Consider the following 14,712-nt stretch of genomic DNA (forward strand, 5'->3'; position numbering starts at 1 on the left):
TTCCATTTTATTTGAGACACAGAGGTTCACCTCATGCATTGACTCTGTACATAGCGCATTCCTGAATGTGGCTCTCTGTAGATAGCGCACTCCTGAATGCAGCACTCTGTACATAGCACACTCCTGAAGCGGCACTCTGTACATAGCGCACTCCTGAACGCGGCACTCTGTACATAGCGCACTCCTGAACGCTGCACTCTGTACATAGCGCACTCCTGAAGCCTGCACTCTGTCCATAGCGCACTCCTGAAGGCTGCACTCTGTACATAGCACATAGCACACTCTTGAACACTGCACTCTGTACATAGCACACTCCTGAACACTGCACTCTGTACATAGCGCACTCCTGAAGTCTGCACTCTGTACGTAGCGCACTCAAATTTCTCTGAAGTAAGAAAAATGTTTTTTTTTTTGGTTTTCTCTAAATTAGTTAGTTTGTTATTATTGCAAATTTTTGGATTTTTGGATTTTCATTCTTTATAACTTTCAGATTTTCCTATCTTATTTTCGGATTTTAAAATTTTTGAATTTTCTGATTTTAGAATTTGCGAATTTACGAATTCATGAATTTTCAAATTTCTGAATTTTCAAATTTTCGAATTCCAAATTTATGAATTTTCAAATTTACGAATTCCGACTTTTAGAATTTCCTTAATTTTCGAATTTCTGAATTTCTGAATTTTCGAATTTACATAGAATTTATGAATTTACGACTTTTCAAACTAAATGAGTTAGTTTGTTATTATTGCAAATTTTTGGATTTTTGAATTTTCATTCTTTATAACTTTCGGATTTTCCTATCTGATTTTCGGATTTTAGAATTTTTGAATTTTCGGATTTTAGAATTTGCGAATTTACGAATTCATGAATTTTTGAATTTCCGAATTTTCAAATTTTCAAATTCCAAATTTATGAATTTTCAAATTTACGAATTCCGACTTTTAGAATTTCCTTAATTTTCGAATTTCTGAATTTCTGAATTTTCGAATTTACATCGAATTTATGAATTTACGACTTTTCAAATTTACGAATTTACGAATTCCGAATTTTTTAATTTCTAAATTTTTCGAAATTCCAGAATTTTCGATTTTCCGAATTTTAGAATTTGCAATTTTTTTGATTTTTCACTTATTTGTGTTAAATAAGAAGCAATAAAAACATAATAGCTGTTCTAACCCCTCAACAATATAACAAAATGAAAAAAATATATCTGGCATTAGACACTTTATATGTAGCAAGGTTATGATGATTTGCTTGATTGCACAGGATTGATGCATGATTTTTTGCACATATACTTTAGTAAATGTACACCATTCTGTTTTAATGGACCAACCATATAAGGAGATTTTTCTTTTTTTTTAATGTATAAATAATCCTACCTGCTAGATGAAAAATCATAGCCTGATTACAGTCCACTTTTTTATATATATATTTTTTAATAAAGTGAGAAAGCTTGTCAGACCTGGTACAAAGCATGTCTCAAGGAAAGAAAGAAAGTGAGGTGAAATCTCTTAGGTAGGGACAAATATAGAAGTAAAAACTAGTGTTGGTTTTGACTTGGTCTGATTTGCTTTTCTCATATCTTTGACAAACTTTTCTTATAAACTCAAAAATGGATAGAGACTTTCGCAGGACACAGAAATTACATAAGAATGCTGTATCTCAGATGTCAGTTGTATCAGTGAAAGACTAATTTTGAATATAAGTTGAGTACATTTGCACAACACAATTGTTTCTTGCAGTATCTTAAAGAAAAAGCTAAACTTTTCATGGCTAGCATTTGTGTTAACATTTTTTCATGTTTGCTTTCTGTTTGATTTTGTAAACCTAGTACATATTTTTAAATGTACTATATTGACCAAGTTTATATAACCAAATATTTTTAACTTTCTAAAACAAGAAATCCATCACTTACTACTATCTGGACATATGCCTTCCAAAGGGCTTGAAGTGAAAAAGAAGGTATTTTCTGACCGGATTATATTGTATTAAAATCTAGCTCTTCCTTTGAGAGTCCCTCAGGAGTAAAGTCTCTGGGAGGTTTACTGTAAGTCATTTCACGCTTATTTCCACTGGGTCCACAGGACACTGCATTTTGTGAGAACCTCTAGAAAAAGTTTTATTTATTTATTTATTTTTAAGCAAGGTAAACATCTTTTTGTAATGAAAAAATATTGGTTCACAAAGGTGCGGTGCTGCGTTTGTTACCCCAACACTTCATATTCATAATATGTGGCTGCTGTACCCAGGGCCATCTTAATAGCATCATGGGCCCCTGGGCAAAGTAAAGCACAGGGGCCCCCACAAGCCTGCACTACCGCTCACCAAATGCAACCCATTTAAATAAAATGGTCTGTGCTGCAAGTTCCCCACAACCGGGCATGATGCAGCATTTAGAGCAGGGGTAGGCAACCTTTTAGAGGTGGAGATCTACTTGAAAATGAAAATAAAACTAATGTCATTGTAAAAATTTAAACTTAGCCTACCTTAAAAGTTGACTTCAGTGAGAAACTAGTTTCAGGCCTAATTGCAGGGCAGTGTATAGAGGTCAATAAAAAGTAGGATGGTGTACAGAGGTCAGAAATAGGTAAACCAGTGTATAGAGGTCAGTAATAGGTAGGGCCGTGTGTAGAGGTCAGTAATAGGTAGGGTGGTGTGTAGAGGTCAGTAATAGGTAGGGCAGTGTAAAGAGGCCAGTAGTAGGTAGGGCAGAGTACAGGAGTCAGCAGTTTGTAGGACAGATTATAGGGGTCAAGAGAGCAGTGGACAATGTCATTCAGTAGGGCAGTGGATGGTGTCAGTTAGTAGGACAGAGTATTGTGGCAGTTAGTTGGACTGTAAATGGTGCCAGCAAGTAGGGCAGCGGATGGTGAAAGTTAGTAGGGCTGTGGATGGTGTCAGTAAGAAGGGCAGAGAATGGTGAAAGTAAGTAGGGCTGTGGATGGTACCAGTAAGTAGGGCTGTGGATGGTACCAGTAAGTAGGGCTGTGGATGGTGCAAGTAGGTAGGGCTGTGGATGGTGCCAGTAGGTAGGGCTGTGGATGGTGCCAGTAGGTAGGGCTGTGGATGGTGCCAGTAGGTAGGGTTGTGGATGGTGCCAGTAGGTAGGGCTGTGGATGGTGCCAGTAGGTAGGGCTGTGAATGGTGCCAGTAAGTAGGGCTGTGGATGAGGTTAGTAAGTAGAGCAGTGATATATGTGTACAGGGGCTCATATGAAAGCAGAATTTTTCCTCACGTGCAGAGAAGGAAACTGCCGATGACACAGTATTCTTCTTTCTCCTGGTGCTCTGATCCTGGTCAGCCCTCCTCTCTCATCCATCCCATGTAATGCCACACACAAGCGCCTGGGATGGATGTGATAGAAGGGTCGGCCTGGATTAGCGCAGCATACAAGGTAGTTCCTTCCATGCGCTGCTCTGCAATGTAGGAGGAGCTGTCTGGGGGTCGGAAAACAGAATCGCCAATCTACCCGTCACCTGGTTGTAATCAATGGTTAGATTGCGGTCAACGGGTTGCCGGCTCTCGAATTAGGGAGTTAAAATTGGTGGTGAGGAGGCAACATATCACCTCTTCACCACCTGTCAAATGCCTCTGAAAAGCAATCCATGTATGAATTGCTTTTCAGAGTGACCAGTCTTTTTAATTTAGAGAATCAGAAGGTGGGACATATGCCATTGTCATGGTGGTGGTGGGGGGTTATACAGTTGACTCACAAATTTTGCAGACTCTAGTGTGTGTGTCCTCCAATTTGCCACCTGCTGCACACCCTCTATACATCTAGCACAGCGCTGTGTGTGTGTCCACAGGAATATGGGTGGGGCTGCCAGTGCAGGCACAGCTGGGATTGGCTAGTTCACATGGAGGTGGCGCAAACATCATGGGCCTCTTCAGCTCCCTAAAAATATTCACTTCAAATCCTTTCTCTCGATATCTCACTCACACGATTTGCATGAGTGAGATATTCCCTCAGTCAGCAGTAACATGCATGGACTTGGGGGCGAGTGGAGGTGGAGCCGCCGAGACAGGCATTCAGCATTAATCAGAGGTGACAGCTTGGAGATGGCAAGCAGAAAGTGCTGCCGGTACCCACTCAGTCAGCCCTGCTACTAAGAATAAAGCAATGGTGTCACTAGGGTTGGTGTCACCTGGTGTGGTAAAAATGGTGCCCCCCCCATTTTTGGGTCGGAGGTCAATAAGGCCTAGAGGATAGCAGGTTAGACACTTCCTAATAGCTCAATCCCTAGGAACAGTAATGGATAATGGCCATCAGGCCCTCTTACCAGATCCAGCGAAACTGCAGCAGTGATCCTTGCGGCTGGACGTTCGCTCACTCTGGGTTGCCCAGGCCGACTCTGGACAGTAGTGTAGCAAGTATGTACCCTGGCAGTGGCTCTGTCTTTCTCCCCCTTTGGTGGTGCGGGTACAGCGTGGCTCCCTCTCTGGTGGTGCAGGTACAGCGTGACTCTCTCTCTGGTGGTGCAGATACAACTTGTCTCTCTCTCTGGTGGTGCGGGTACAGTGAGGCTCTCTTTGGTGGTGCAGGTACAGCGTGGCTCTCTGTCTGGTGGTGCGGGTGCAGCGTGGCTCCCTTTCTGGTAGTGCAGGTACAGTGTGGCTCCCTCTCTGGTGGTGCAGGTACAGCGTGGCTCCCTCTCTGGTGGTGCGGGTACAGTGTGGGTCCCTCTCTGTTGGTGCGGGTACAGCGTGGCTCTCTGGTGGTGAGGGTACAGCGTGGCTCCCTCTCTGGTGGTGCGGGTACAGTGTGGCTCTCTTTCTGGTGGTGCAGGTACAGCATGGCTCCCTCTCTGGTGGTGCGGGTACAGCGTGGCTCTCTTTCTGGTGGTGCGGGTACAGCATGGCTCCCTCTTTGGTGATGTGGGTACAGCGTGGCTCTCTTTCTGGTGGTGTGGGTACAGCGTGGCTCTCTCTGGTGGTGCGGGTACAGCGTGGCTCTCTCTCTGTTGGTGCGGGTACAGCGTGGCTCTCTCTCTGTTGGTGCGGGTACAGCGTGGCTCCCTCTCTGGTGGTGTGGGTACAGAATGGCTCTCTCTCTGGCTTCCCCCAGTAAAGTCCTCTCCTGTTCTCTTCATTTGTAGCACTGCATTCCTCTGCTTTTTCCGGGCTTCCAGGTTTTCTCTCTTCCCCAGCAGAGTGCATGCTCTGTAGCCTGTTGTCTGTGGACACACCTGGGGGTGCCTATCTTCTGGGACTACGTTTCCCATGATGCTTCCCCAGTGTCTGATTGGCCCTCTGCTCTGACCAATGGGGATAGCGGGCAGGAAGATGGGCGGTGTCGCGGCAAACACATTAGAGCCGCTCTCTGTTCTACCACACGGCTGACAGGAGAAAGGGGAGGGGATGAGCGGGGGGAGTAAGATAAACCCACAGCCCGCCTCTCCCCTGTGTCATGTCGCTGCTGCCAAGCTCTCTTTCTGGTGTCATCTACCCCCCACCGGCTGCCGCCACCGCACCCTCATAGGGACACTCCTGGACTAAACTAACTTGCCAGTACTACATCCCCCCTAGTTTGGAGCCAGGGGCGTACCTAGAGCATTTGGCACCCGGGGCGGATCCTATAACTGGCCTTAAAATGTAAAAACACCCCACTGGGCCCCCTGCATACCTCTGCATCCTTCAATATCTCTTTGTCACTGCTGTGTACCCCTTTACATTACACAGCACCGCACCTCTGGACCCCTTTACATTACACAGCACCACACCTCTGGACCCCTTTACATTACACAGCACCCTGCACCTCTGGGCCCCTTTACATTACACAGCCCTTGCGGACCCCTTTACATTACACTGCACCCTGCACCTATGGACCCCTTTACATTACACAGCCCTTGCACCTCTGGACCCCTTTACGTTACACTGCGCCCTGCACCTCTGGACCCCTTTACATTACACAGCACCCTGCACCTCTGGACCTCTTTACATTACACAGCTCCCCACAGCTCGTCCATGTGAAAGGGCCCTAACAGTTCTGGACCCCCTGCATGTTACACAGACCCCCCTACAGTTCAGACCCCCCATTCAGTACAGACCCCCTCCCTACAGTACAGACCCCTCCAACAGTGCAGAACCCCCCTACAGTGCAGACTCCCCCTACAGTGCAGACCCCCCCTACAATACAGACCCCCTACAATACAGACCCCCCTACAGTGCAGATCCCCCTACAATACAGACCTTCTACACTGTGCAGACCCCCCTACAATACAGACCTCCCTACAATACAGACCCCCCACACTGTGCAGACCCCCTACAATACAGACCCCCCTATAATACAGAACCCCCTACAGTGCAGACCCCCCTACAATACAGACCCCCTACACTGTGCAGACCCCCCTACACTGTGCAGACCCCCCCTGCAATACAGACTCCCCCTAAAATACAAACCCCCCTACACTGTGCAGACCCCCCTACAATACATACTCCCCCTACAATGTGCAGACCCCCCTACAATACGGACCCCCTACACTGTGTAGACCCCCCTACAATACAGGCTGTGCCCAGGGGTGCCCGCTCAATAAGACGGCCCTGGCTGTACCATGTACTTGTATGAGAAAGTGGCCTGTTCTCTTTGTATTGCTTCCTATATGTGAAATCCCTGGTGTTCCTGCCAGTCCCTCTGCTTTCCTATTAAAAACTGACCACTCTAAGCAGCGAGCACACTGTGGTTAGTTCTTCAGCTATATTGGGAACTCAGTATGCTCTCCTCCAATGATCACATTTGTCCTTACATGCCCCCGCTGCCCAGCCATTCACTGGAGAGTTCAGTGTGCTGCTGCAGCTTCTTCTTCTTCCCCCAGCTCTTATGCAGCTGAGAACAGAGGGAATGTGTTCACTTATAAAATAGGGAAAAAAAGGTATAAAAGGTATAATTTATATATATATATATATATATATATATATATATATTTATATATATATATAAATATAAATATTTTATATATATCTATATATTATAATATAAATATAAATATAATATATATATATATATATATATATATATATATATATATATATATATATATATATATATATATATATATATATATATACCAAAAGGTTTTGCCTTTCATTTCTATTTTTTTTTTTTATTCAGTTATTTTACAAGGTGATCGTTTACAATCACTTTAAGATTGTAAATACATAAATAAATATACCTCCTGTTTTACATTATGTGTTTATACTATATTGTGCATCAAAAACTTCTTGCCGTGAACACACATGGATAAATAAATAAATGAATAGGATACTTCTCTTTGTGTTTGTCAATTGTGTCACAATTCATAAAAGCATATAAACCATATGATCAAAGAAAGTGATTTAAAGCAGTGTTTTTAAACCTTTTACAGTGAAGTACCCCTGCAGGTCTAAAAAAAATTTCCTAAGTACCTTTGTCTCGAGAAATTAATTTTCTATTGTTTGGGTGTCATGGTTTCTGTGTGTGCGTAATGTCAGTATGTGTTTGTGATGATTTTTGTGTGTGTTTGTGATGGTTTTGTTCGTGTTCAATATCATTGTATGTGTGCATGCTGCAATGACAGATACACACACATATACTGATAGATAAACACACACACAATCACAAATTAATACAATGACACCCACACATACAATCCAAAATTAACACATTGACAATTCCAAATTGTAAGACACACTTGCAGACACACAAATACCCACAAATTCCCAAATTAACAGACTGGAAGACACACACATTACCAAATTAACACACTGGCAGACACACACACAATCCTACATTAACACACTTGGAGACACACATATTCATAATCTCAAATTATCACAGTGGCAGACACACACACACATATTTCCAAAATATACTCACTAACACAGTGCTAGACTAGCTGACCATTTGGAAAATTAAAAACTTGTTAGTCTGGATGCTCCTCAGAATTATTGACCTGCAAGAGGAACATGGGGTTGGTAATTCCCAAAACCAGCCTGACATGTTACAGTTCCTTTATTGTTTTTTAATTTATTGTAAATAGCAAATTTTTTCAAATGTTTGATAATAATTTATTTTGTATTCTTTTATATTTCTTGCTATTGTATACATTAAAAAAAATGGTAAACAATCTGTTGATTGCAGCTTGGCTTTTTTTGATCTTCGGCCCCCCAGCTGATGAACTATATTGCCAATGAGACCTTGCAGGACTGTGAGAGCCACAGGTATGACTTCCTGATGCAGAGACATGATGGGATTTGTAGTTTCACTACAGCTGGAGTGCCAACGTTTGTGCAAGCCTTAGGATTGAAATTCACTATACGAATTTTCAGCCAGTTTATGAGGAACTGACAGAAATGTATTCAGTGGGTGGCCCGACATCTCTTTATGACTCAAAAGGGCAGAATATCCAATCAGGTGCAGCCACTATTCATAGCTTGCCCAGCTAGGGTAGGTGCCTGTTAAAGTACAAGAAATTATATTGGAAATCCCTACTTCCTCACATGGTCACCTAGGCACATTGGAAGATTCATCCATTTACGTTGTATATTGTGGATGGAGAAATCTGTTTATTATTTTGCAGGCTGATGATGAAAAAATATCACTGCAGAGACAGATTTATCTAACATAGAAGCCAAAAAGAGACTGAATGAAGTGTCCAAAACATTTTCACAGTAGATGTCCCCAAACCCAACCAAAATGTGTAAGATGATGTTTAAACAATCAATAAGTTTCTAGGAACAAGCTTAGGTATTATTTTGAAAGTGATTCTTTACTTTATTATCATGAAAAAGTAAGCTAAGTGAACTTTAACAAAATGGTATAACTTGTTCAAATTTGTGAGTCCCTAAGCCACACTCACCACTCACTAGTTCTAAAATGAGACAACATGCACATGTAAGTTAAATTGGTTGGGGAGGGGAGATTAAGCAAAACACAATGAACAAATTCAAAATGAAGAAAACATTTCGTGTGGGATGGTGGGCAGGGAGGATAGGGTAATGAGAAGGTTAATATATGTGAAGGTAGTAGAGAAGGAGGAGGAAGAGGATGGGAAAAGGTTGGAGAGGGTTAAGGAGGAGACAGAGGATTGAAGAGTGTTGGAGGGGGATAAGGAGGAAGCAAAGGATGAAAGGCTAGAGGGGGTTGAGGAGGCAGAAGTTGTGAGAAGGTGTGGGGGGGGGGTTAAAGATGGAAGGAAAAGGGTGTGAGGAGATGGGGAGAGGCCAAGCAGGGTGGGAAGGGATAGGAGTATGATGGATGATGGTGGGGTGGGGCACTGTGCATTTTTCTGCTGTTAAAAATCAATAGGGTTAATATGCCAGTTGGGTTAAATAGAGGGTAATTTGACCACAGATGAGCCAGACAAGATCCTATCACTTGCAATACCATTCACATAATCCACAAGTCATTTGACAAATTCTAAATCAAACCCAGAGAATGTTTGACTCAACCATGCAGGGAACAATCGGGGAATGGTTTGGAACGTACAATAGCCATCATTCTTTGCAGTAAACAATGAAAATCACCTTTCATAAAAAATCACAATAACATTTGGGTGTGTGTTGATGCACTAAGTGCAAGGGCTCAATTCACTAAGCAGTATTTAGTTCTTTAAGATCAGTGGTACAAAATCTCATAGCATTTTTCCAAAATTTTTTTTCAATTCATTAAAAAAGCTGCTAAAAAAACGCATGCACTGTTTCATTAAGGGATGTGGTATTTTAATGCCGGCACCCGCCAGCATCCTTAACAACGAGGAATAGCTGGTTCTGAAAGAGCTGGCAGCCGCCGCATCCTTCACAACTATGACTCATCCAAAGTCAGTGGGACTTCCTGCTGACAGCAGAATGTAAACAGAAGAAGAGGCGGCATAAAAAAACAGTGTGAGGTTCCGCCATATATACATACCAGGCCTTTCGGGTCTGGTATGAATTTTGAAGGAGACCTCATGCCAAAGTTTTAATAATGGCATCGGGATTCCCCCATTCCAGACCTGATTTGAGCATGCAGCCCGGCAGACCAGGAAAGGGGTGACGAGCGAGCACCCCCCCTGAACCATACCAGGCCACACGCCCTTAATGGAAAACAAACAAATACTCCTGCACATAAGTCTAGTGGCTAGCCCAATAATGAATAATGGTCCACTGCTCTATGGATAATGTTTCCTGGCTTTGCTTCCTTCTAGGACCTGGGATGTTCTTATTGCACTAGAAAGACAAAGAAAGAGAGGGCCCACCAGCCTTGTGCATTATCCCAAGTAAATGTATTTTGTTTAAAAAAGTTAAAACTACTCACAAGCACATAGGTTGGACTTGATGGAATCACATAGGTTGGACTTACCTTCGAAAGCGTTAATCAGAAGGGACCCCTACATGGTCTCCCCTATGATCTGGAAAGTACAGGTCCCAGGACTGTTTAACTATGGGATGGAAGCCCGTTTATACGTATTTATTTTCACATGCTTGTGAGTAGTTTTTATCTTTTTTATACAAAATAAATTTACTTGGGATAATGCAAAGGATAAAGGCTGGCGCGCCCTCTCTTCATTTATCTTTCACACGCCCTCAATATGAGGGGGTGCTTTGGGGTGGTCTTCTCCCCCAAAGCCCCTTGTCCCCATGTTGTTAAGAACAAGAGCCTTTTACCCACAACCCTGGCCCAGTGTATCACCTCCCAGTTGTGGGGGTGTAAGGGGTGACATATTGGAAAAGGGAGCCCTCAGATTCTGGCCCCCCCTCATGTAAAAGAGTATGGGGTTCAAAGTACCCCTACTCATTCACCAAACAAATGGGCAAAGTAAATAAAAATGCAGAGGCATTTTTTGACAAGTCCTTTATTAAAAAAGCCAGAGAAAAAAAATGTCCCCTCAAGTAAATCCGGCATCAATCACGATGAATGCTGGCCACCGACCGGCAAGAAAAAAACCCAATCCGCTGACTGACAGCTCCCCTGCCTACCTGCTGCTAAAAAACTAAGGGGTGGGGTGACCCCGCCTCCTTGTGATGTCAACAACCAGGGCATGTTGAGGGCATGTGGCCTGATGTGGTTGGGGGGGGCGCTCACTCTTTCCTCTTCCTTTCCTGGCCTGTCGGGCCCCACACCATATTTTTTTTAATTTTAGCATGGGCTCACCCTCAAAATCCATACCTAACCCAAAGATTTTTTAAATTTTTTAATGCCAACTCTTTTGTCTACATTCTGCTGTCAGCGGAGAATCCCACTGACAGCAGATGATACATATTTGTTAATAACAGCTGCCGGCTCTTTAACAACCAGATATTTCCTGGTTGTTAGGAATGCAGACGGGTGCCGGCTCCTTAACGATCAGCTGAAATTACTTACACTCTTTAACCATCATATGCCTGGACCACTACTTATTTAAAATATGCATTTATTTATTTATTTCCTTTAGTGAATTGACTTTAACGCTGTTTATGCAGTATTTACCAAGCATTTTTGCTTTTTGAGGTAAATACTGCATAAAGGGACAGTGAACTGGCACTTTTAGTATTACATGTGATAAAATGGGAAAAATGTGACCAAAGTACTGCAGGTGGTATCCTTTAGTGAATAGAGCCCTTAGTTTACCATCTAATATTAATGTTTATGAATGTTCTTATGAGTAGAAGCCCCACACTGATGCACATGCAAACATTTTTGTATTTATCATGGGTTTTGCCATTTGTCACAGGGTCTTCATTCACTATGCATGCAACTCTACATGGTTACAATACTGCACCACTGGAAAAGTAATTTTTAATTCCAGTGTAATTTCGTTACTCTGGTAGTAAATCAGACCTATAGTGTGATACACGGGCAGTGAATTATTATAGGTTTAATCATATTGTTACTTTGTAAGCTATTTCCATTTGTAAGTTTGCATCTGAAATGATTTTGTATTTTCTTGTCTCTTGGTAGTTAGATGATAATACCCAGTACTAGGGATGAGCTTCGCCTTCGAGTCCAACCCATGTTCGACTCGAACATCGGCTGTTCGTTCGTTCTCTGAATTGCGAACGTTATGGGCCGTTCGTGCCAAATTCGTGTGGCGCGTCATGGCCCATAATTCACTGCGGCATCGCAGTGCATTGCTGGCTGATGATTGGCCAAGCATGCACTATGACCCGCATGCTTGGCCAATCATAGCGCCGTTGGTAGAGAGAGCTGTAATTGGCCAAAGCCAGGATGGCTTTGGCCAATTATGGCTCAGGGGGTTTGGAATACGCCCAACACTATATAAGGCCGACTACACGGCGGCCCTGTGTAGTGTGTTCCGGCGTGCTGAGAGATAGAGAGAGAGACAGTGTCATTTCATTTGAATTAGCTAGATTAGGCAGGACAGTCAGTGAGTTAGCTGCATTTACAGTGTATTGTGTATATATATGCATCCCAGGTGTTGCATATATATATATATAAATATATACACTGTATTCAGTTTAGCTGGATCCATTCCTGTTATCTTCCTACTGACAGGCAGGCTTGTCTTGTTACAGTATTTACAGCTACCTGAAGAAAATTGCTGGTGTTCTTTTGATCGTATTAGTACCACAGTCAGGCAGCTAGACTTTTTACAGTTAGTGTAGTGCGTCCTGCTCACAGTGTTCAGCTAAAACTACAAGTTAGTGTAGTGAGACCTCTGCACAGTGTTCAGCTAAAGCTACAAGTTAGTGTAGAGTGTCCTGCTCACAGTGTTCAGCTAAAAGTACAAGTTAGTGTAGTGAGACCTCTGCACAGTGTTCAGCTAAAGCTACAAGTTAGTGTAGTGCATCCTGCTCACAGTGTTCAGCTAAAATTACAAGTTAGTGTAGTGCAACCTCTGCACAGTGTTCAGCTAAAGCTACAAATTAGTGTAGTGAGACCTCTGCACAGTGTTCAGCTAAAGGTACAAGTTTGTGTAGTGTGTCCTGCTCACAGTGTTCAGCTAAAACTACAAGTTAGTGTAGTGAGACCTCTGCACAGTGTTCAGCTAAAGCTACAAGTTAGTGTAGTGCGTCCTGCTCACAGTGTTCAGCTAAAACTACAAGTTAGTGTAGTGAGACCTCTGTACAGTGTTCAGCTAAAGCTACAAGTTAGTGTAGAGCGTCTTGCTCACAGTGTTCAGCTAAAATTACAAGTTAGTGTAGTGAGACCTCTGCACAGCGTTCAGCTAAAGCTACAAGTTAGTGTAGTGCGTCCAGCTCACAGTGTTCAGCTAAAATTACAAGTTAGTGTAATGCAACCTCTGCACAGTGTTCAGCTAAAGCTACAAGTTAGTGTAGTGAGACCTCTGCACAGTGTTCAGCTAAAGGTACAAGTTAGTGTAGAGCGTCCTGCTCACAGTGTTCAGCTAAAACTACAAGTTAGTGTAGTGAGACCTCTGCACAGTGTTCAGCTAAAGCTACAAGTTAGTGTAGTGAGACCTCTGCAAAGTGTTCAGCTAAAGCTACAAGTTAGTGTAGTGCGTCCTGCTCACAGTGTTCAGCTAAAACTACAAGTTAGTGTAGTGAGACCTCTGCACAGTGTTCAGCTAAAGCTACAAGTTAGTGTAGTGCGTCCTGCTCACAGTGTTCAGCTAAAATTACAAGTTAGTGTAGTGCAACCTCTGCACAGTGTTCAGCTAAAGGTACAAGTTAGTGTAGTGCGTCCTGCTAACAGTGTTCAGCTAAAACTACAAGTTAGTGTAGTGAGACCTCTGCACAGTGTTCAGCTAAAGCTACAAGTTAGTCTAGTGTGTCCTGCTCACAGTGTTCAGCTAAAACTACAAGTTAGTGTAGTGAGACCTCTGCACAGTGTTCAGCTAAAGCTACAAGTTAGTGTAGTGCGTCCTGCTCACAGTGTTCAGCTAAAACTACAAGTTAGTGTAGTGAGACCTCTGCACAGTGTTCAGCTAAAGCTACAAGTTAGTGTAATGAGACCTCTGCACAGTGTTCAGCTAAAGCTACAAGTTAGTGTAGTGCGTCCTGCTAACAGTGTTCAGCTAAAACTACAAGTTAGTGTAGTGAGACCTCTGCACAGTGTTCAGCTAAAGCTACAAGTTAGTCTAGTGTGTCCTGCTCACAGTGTTCAGCTAAAACTACAAGTTAGTGTAGTGAGACCTCTGCACAGTGTTCAGCTAAAGCTACAAGTTAGTGTAGTGCGTCCTGCTCACAGTGTTCAGCTAAAACTACAAGTTAGTGTAGTGAGACCTCTGCACAGTGTTCAGCTAAAGCTACAAGTTAGTGTAATGAGACCTCTGCACAGTGTTCAGCTAAAGCTACAAGTTAGTGTAGTGCGTCCTGCTCACAGTGTTCAGCTAAAACTACAAGTTAGTGTAGTGAGACCTCTGCACAGTGTTCAGCTAAAGCTACAAGTTAGTGTAGTGCATCCTGCTCACAGTGTTCAGTTAAAACTAAAAGTTAGTGTAGTGCGACCTCTGCACACTGTTCAGCTAAAGCTACAAGTTAGTGTAGTGAGACCTCTGCACAGTGTTCAGCTAAAGCTACAAGTTAGTGTAGTGCGTCCTGCTCACAGTGTTCAGCTAAAACTACAAGTTAGTGTAGTGCGACCTCTGCACAGTGTTCAGCTAACACTACAAGTTTGTGTAGTGAGACCTCTGCACAGTGTTCAGCTAAAGCTGCAAGTTAGTGTAGTGTATCCTGCTCACAGTGTTCAGCTAAAACTACAAGTTAGTGTAGTGAGACCTCTGCACAGTGTTCAGCTAAAGCTACAAGTTAGTGTAGTGCATCCTGCTCACAGTGTTCAGCTAAAACTACAAGTTA

The sequence above is a fragment of the Aquarana catesbeiana genome, linkage group LG01 (assembly GCF_042186555.1).
Source record: "Aquarana catesbeiana isolate 2022-GZ linkage group LG01, ASM4218655v1, whole genome shotgun sequence".
Taxonomy (NCBI): domain Eukaryota; kingdom Metazoa; phylum Chordata; class Amphibia; order Anura; family Ranidae; genus Aquarana; species Aquarana catesbeiana.